Source organism: Ctenocephalides felis, unplaced genomic scaffold (genome assembly GCF_003426905.1).
Source record: "Ctenocephalides felis isolate EL2017-DRISC unplaced genomic scaffold, ASM342690v1 CF-g0.4_SCAFFOLD_01170, whole genome shotgun sequence".
In the NCBI taxonomy this organism is placed as follows: domain Eukaryota; kingdom Metazoa; phylum Arthropoda; class Insecta; order Siphonaptera; family Pulicidae; genus Ctenocephalides; species Ctenocephalides felis.
The window spans coordinates 6,985,691-6,992,872 of NW_020537324.1; positions in this window are offsets into that span (position 1 = coordinate 6,985,691).

Consider the following 7,182-nt stretch of genomic DNA (forward strand, 5'->3'; position numbering starts at 1 on the left):
TCATTTTAAGTAGTGTTCGGGTCATTTAAGTGAATCGAAAGTGTTCCACGGTAATAATTAATTAGTTTAGTGATATAAAGGAACTAATTGTGCACATTGATCATGTAACTACTAGGTGCTGCCTGTGCCATTGAGGTGAGTGCACAATTTCTATAGTACATATTTTATTCAAGGTCGTACTTGTTTGCATGACTGGTAAATTTCGGGTGGACGAGACATTGGCTCGCCTCGTTGTTCTTTATCTTGTCTATTATATCACCAAAAACTAGTGGGGCGCATGGCATCGTGCCTTAAGGCAAATTGCTGGAACTTCCCGTACCAAAAAAAATTTTTTTAAAAGATTAACATTTTTGAAAAAAATTAGATTTCTGAGAAACTATAAATTTTTGACAAAGATTTACTTTTTTTTTAAAAAAAAAAGACTTTTTGAAGAAAAATGTATTTTGAACTATTTTGGAAATTCTGAACTTTTTTTCAAAGCGATCGTACTGCTTTAACTGTATAGAGACGAAATATCGAAGCGCGTAAGCGCCGCACCGACGTCTAACAGTAAGCATTGGTACGGAACCCATAGAAATGTGAACAAAATGTATACTTATTGTTAAAATCTCTATAAAATATCTAATAATATGATGTGCATATATCTAATAATCATTTTTAACCGCCAAATGGCATTTTTGTTACCTTTTTTAATAGATCTCCGTAACCGCTAGACCTTCCATACAAGTAAAATGTTTCTTGAATTATTCACATCGGACGCTCCGTTCTCTTGAAAACTGAGTTACCGTTTTTGGAACTTTTTGCCCCATATCTTCAGAACGGCTAGACCTGCCTTTGCCAAAACCTAATCAGCACGTTTCCTTATCAATACGAATCGAATGTTTTTTAAATTATTTAAATCGCTTGATTTGTGTTCCCGAAATTGTTGACGAAAAATTGTATCCGCACGCACACATACACACACACACATATCAATTTTTTCTAAGGTATGGCAAAATATTCAGAAACCTTTGAAACGTAAAGATATATAAAAAAATTCATTTTTGATTTTTTTGCGATTACTATAACTTACCCTACGGGAAGTTAAAAATTATGCATAAAATATTAATCAAATCACCATTGATATTTATTTTAATTTCACCACAAGTTTTTAACTGTTTCTAGCTGAAAACTAGCCAATATAATATATCAATGACAATGAGCAGAAGTTACCGGTATTATTACTGCTTTGAATATTTTCATATGATTGAGTAAAATTCCAAATAAGTTCCTAATAAAAAGTTAGACACAAAATTAAATTTCTATACGTAGCAGAGTTAGATCGAAATATTCTTTTGTCTTTTTGGAAGGTCAGCCAAAATATTTTGGATGTATTTGATAGGAAAGGACGACGACAGTTGTTCTTGGTGTTCTGCTACAGTAAATCTTTTTGCATTTGTCAGACAGTTTTTCAGAATTACATTTAGAAATATTGATTATGTTGATATTAGGTTTACTACCGCCACCCACAAACTGGATACTATATGTCCACGCAGGTTTGGAATATTCTTGTATAGCAACAGTTTATTCATATTATTTTTTTTTAACTTTTGCATATGACTATCAAGATACATTTTGATCTTATAAGATATTTTGCAAAATGAACTAAACAAATATGTTTAATTAAAAAAAATCATAAGACATTAAAGTCTTGATTAACAAAAATAAATTGTAACAAAAAGAAATGTCTACAGTTTTGAAGTCGCGTGACTTGCTCTCTTCCAACTTTTTTAGAAGCAGATTTGAGTAAGAAAAGTATAAGATGGTTGTATCGGATTTCAATTTTTGAATGTTAGAGAGGGCTTCTGTCTTTGATAATAGTTTAGCCTAAATTCATGCGGTTCAGGTGGTTAGTTACATTACATGAGATTTCAACGATGGCTCTTATAACAATATGAAACCTCGCAATTGAATACTCCAATGCCAATGATATAGGAAATCATGTCAGAGCACTTACTTTGGTAGATTCGGAAGAATTTTTTATTGATGCGCAGTAAAAACCGCAGTTACTACTGCTTGACATCAGGCTGTTAGAGGCGGTTGTTGAAACTATAAATTCTTATTCCAAGTGCATAACCCTAACGTGGAAGGCTTATTACGTAGTTACGAATATTATTGCATCATATTTTGCAGTTAAAACATTTATGGACCGATTTGCCGCACAACAGACCAATGTTATGGCAAGGCTATGTTACGAAAAACAATCCGTAGTCCAATCCACATATTGGCAAATGCCATGTGGTCAGGAGTTTTTCTCAGGTTGTCAGATGGAATCTCCGATCTTATATAATAGGGTCTTTCTGATCCTGCTTCATAACATACGAGTGACGTTGCAGTTTATGTGAAGAACTCCTGAATGTACAGCAAATACATGGCATTTTAACAGTATTTAGTAGGATTCAGTAGCATAATTTATGGAAGTTAGAGCGTAACATGACCTTGTCATAACATTGGTCTCTTGTGCGGCAGAATCGGCCTATTAAAACCAATAATGTGATACATTACCCATCAATAATGATACATATAATCATATTTATTTCCCTCATAATATTACTGTGAATAGTAATTTACAAAGCCAATTTAGCGCGTAACCACTAAATAACCAAACTATAAACAAACCAAAAAATATAAAATAACCCAAATATACATTTATTACATTTATGAACTCGTGCATTGGGTACTTTTTTCGTTTCGGTGAATATTAACCGGTTTTTGTATCTCGATACGTATGCCGGAATTAACGCATAAATAAATCCATTGCATCACACGCCGGGTTTTAATTTCCATTTTTACATATTTTTTCGAATCATAACGAATCGTCGAATATCGCCTGTTGGATGATAGGTACTCCGGCGGGCGCTCGCGCTCCGCAACAAATGAAATCATCGTATCACGACATCGGATCTGATCAAGTTATTTCCTGCGAGGGATTCAAAACATGATGACTAATGCTTTTATGTAAATACTAGAAGCTTCTCTCGATTTATTCCGAAGTGTGTCCGTATTAAATATGCCTTTTTTATTTATTAAATGTACTTGATCAATTGATTTCATAATCTGCAAATATCAATTTGGTGCAGGCAATGTCTCAGCTTAGGAAACATTTGGTAATATCCGTTTAATAGTAAGATTTTTATTTCTTTTAGAGTAAGTGATATTAATCGCAAAAAATAAAAAATTTTGCTTATCTTTTCAAAGGTTTCTGAATATTTTAGCATACCTTTGAAAAAAAAAATTGATGTATGTGTGTTTATGAGTATGTGGATAAAATTTTTCGCCAACGTTTTTGAGAGTTTTTTTTGAATTCTTCAAATCCATATTTTGAATTGAATTTTTGCATATCTTCACGTGTCAAAGGTTTCTGAACATTTTGGCATTCTAAGCAATTTTGTATTATAAGACTTTTTAAGTCTTGATTGACAAAATAATAAATAAATAAGAAAAAAAATTTGGCATACTTTAGACAAAATGCATGAATGCGCATGTGTGTGTTTATGCATTCGTTGAATATGTATGTAATTTTTTGCCAACGTTTTTGAGAACACGGATCAACCGATTTGAATGATCCAAAAGGCATTCGATTTCTTGTGATTGGAAGAAATATGATAACTGAACCTGGCAAAAGCGAAAAATAACAATTCAGTTTTTGAGAGAACGAGGAGTCAGATCAGAATTATTCAAAGAACATTTTACTTGTATTGATGTAATGACCTTGTAATAATAATTTAAAACTGAGTATATAATTTAAAACTACGTCTAAAATTTAGATGTGTCTAGAATTTGAACGTGTGTCTGGAATTTGGACGTGTTGATGGGTTTCAATGCATTCATTTCAAAGATTGTCAAAATTTATTGTGGTTTTTCTATTCCGGTTTTTGCTCGTGTTTATAAAACTTCGATTTGATGAGGTTCTTGCTAAACATTGTTTTTGACAATCTTTTTTTTTTTGCCTGCTCTTAATAATTCTCTGAAAATACGGAGACACATTTGAGTATGAATTTGAGTGAAATTTGTAATATTTAAAAATCGAACGAATTTTCTGCCAGATTCTAATAGGTTTCTTGCTAAAGCAAAAATATTGGTTTGATATACATACATACATCGTAATGCAAAGTAACGCTTACTTTGTCTAGATAAGTCAACAAATTATTCTAATTGTTTTAGGTATTTATTGTGAGATAAAAAATTCTTGATTGTATGTTTTCTTTCAATACCAAATAATTAAATATTCAAATAAGAATAACTTGAAAAGCCTTATTTACATTAATTGGTCACATTAATGTAACTTTTTTAATTCAATTTCTGCATGTTGTACGATCTGGAATATAAAATAATTTCTTTACAAAAACTTCTCAAACAGGAACAAGCAAACATTACAGGTGTTTGTGAGGACAAAGCGTGTAATAAATCATTGTAATAATTATTCAAGCACGATTTTGATCATAAATCTCGGCTTGATTAATCTTGAAGGCGAGTTTTCGTTCGTTTATTTGCGCCCATCTTTGTTATGAATTTATCGGTGCATACTCTCGCCTCAGTTCGATTAAACGTATGTTTCAAGTTATAATAGGTTAAGTTATAATAGCTTTGTATCATCAATTACTTCTCGTTAATTAATATGTGCGACTAAGTTTTAAACAGACCTCACAACTAACGATATACATGCCGTGTTTTCCGTTATAATTATGTTCTATTGACCGGAATTGGCACGGCTATTTAGTAGAAATTATTAGTGGTCATTCGCGTTTTGGTACAAGCTGTTTTACTATGAGTTTGGTTACACATTACAATAATTGGATATAATATCCAGATTTATCGTTATTGAGCTATAAATAATAAAAACTAATTTATTTGCGCAATATGTTCTATGATTTTACATTTAATGAGCCATAAGTTTATATTAAAAGTTCATTTTTGCGGCATTTGTTAATATAAATTTATTTCCTGGATCCTATTCATTAATCGGGTTTGTAAATTATTTGCATGATTCTAGTGTAAGGGTAATATAAAATTTATTTTCTGTAATAAATTTATTTTAATTTTTATCATATTTTTATGTCCGAGTTGAGTCGTAAATTTTCAACGGTTCAATTTTTGTTTGAAAGTCAAGCTGAATTTATGAGTTCTATGAGCTATTGTGATAATGTATCTAAGCACTTGGTATATTCAAAAGGCCAGTGGTTGTTCCATCTATCATTGATATATTTTTTATTAGATTTTATTACAACTTTCACTATAGTGTTACTGCTATATTTAAATAACCTCTATATTTTTGTTATAATTTTACACAGCAGATATTTTTCAATAAACCCCGGGCGGCGGTAGCAATTGAAGTCCACATTGATTATACATGGGTGTCACAACGCCGAAGGAATACTTGTGAATTTCAGGTTGCTGACGACGCTCACGTCACACGGTGTTTACTGTGTTGTTTGATTCTGCACCAATTTATTGTCGTATGCATTTTATATATTTGAAATAGTCTCGATTTCACTATTTTCTTTCTTCACATACTCATAATCAACAAAATTCATTAAAATTGATAATAATAATATCAAGGTCAAGACGTGGTCTGTTACAAATTTAATAATTTACTTAACATTTCGATAATGTTGATAGTCGATATAGCATTTCTTGCAAACTTTTGAAATCGCATATTATTATTATTATTATTTTCTAAAATCGTAATTTGTGTATTCTTTAGTAGATTTATTGAATTTTTCACGTTCAAATATTTGACGTTCAATCAGCAATAAGATGTTGTAACATCTAGTTCGTAACATAATTTCAAACAATTCTTAAAAAAATAACTTGATTCTACTGATAGCTAAAATATTTTATCAATTAATCAAATCAAGTTTTTGTACCATTGTCTAAGTCCAGAACGCCAATTAAGTCTTTTAATTTTATTTTTTGTACTTTATGAACAATTGATTTGATGTCTTACGTAGTCAGATGATCAGATATAGAAGAAAATACATGAATTGTAAGTATGTATTTTATATGACAAGTTTGTTGTGTAAATTATTTATATTTGGATAGTCAATTGTGAGAATCCACTAGTTAGGCCTAACCCAGCGTTTCCGCATTTTTTATCAAAATCCAATTTAAATTACGTCACCATCCTGGTATTCCAAGAAATCTCTCCTGGTTCGACCAGAGAACAGAGTCCTTTAGATGGCGACACACCGAACTCCGCGGTCCATTATGGCCCGGAAACGCCCCCGCCGGGATTTTGATTTCCGGAACTTCCGGTTTAAAAGCGAACTCCGGCACGCTGGAAATATGCATGCGATGCGAAACGTTATGCTCGACGTATACATATTATACAGTAACACAAACGTCGCCCCTAATACCCGGAAATTTGATATTAATATCGTACCAGATATACTACGAACTGGGTTATTTTTTCCAAAAACGGTAATTATATTTTGGTAATTTACATAAATGATGCTCTGAAATGCATGTGTTTGACGAAATGTATCCTTGTATCCTGTAGTTCCCAAACTGTCGGCCAGACTCCTTCGGAGAGTGCATGCAGCTGTGTCCAAAGTAGTATTTTCGAAATCAAACTAAAAATTTTGAAATGATATAAAAAAATAAAAGAATAATTAAACATTTTTATTTATATTTTTACCTAATATTGGATATTAATTTTTAACCAGATACACTACAAACTGGGTTATATTTTCCTATTCGTTTTTTATTAATATCTTTACCTAATATCGCATATTAATTTTTAAGCTGGAAATTATACTAAAAACTAGGTTATTTTTCCCAACAACGTTATCAATAAAAAGAATTAGTATATTGAATTCAATTGTGAAAAAATATATGAAAAATAAATAAAACAACTGAAAAAAAAGGAATACGGTGCTTAATTTAATTTTGTAATAAAATTATTGCACATTATGAACCTAATATGGTCATTTTCATAATAAAAGGTATTTTGATAGTTAATAGGTTTTTATGAATGGTTTCAATAGTTACATATCGATGAGCATTTAGTATAGCATTTAGTATTGTCATTGCTTTTCTATATACAAATAATATATTTGATAATTTTTTTTTACTAATTTATTTATTTTTAGCAGAAATCCAATACTGAGAACAGAGGTCCTTAAAAATATTCGAAAAATAAAG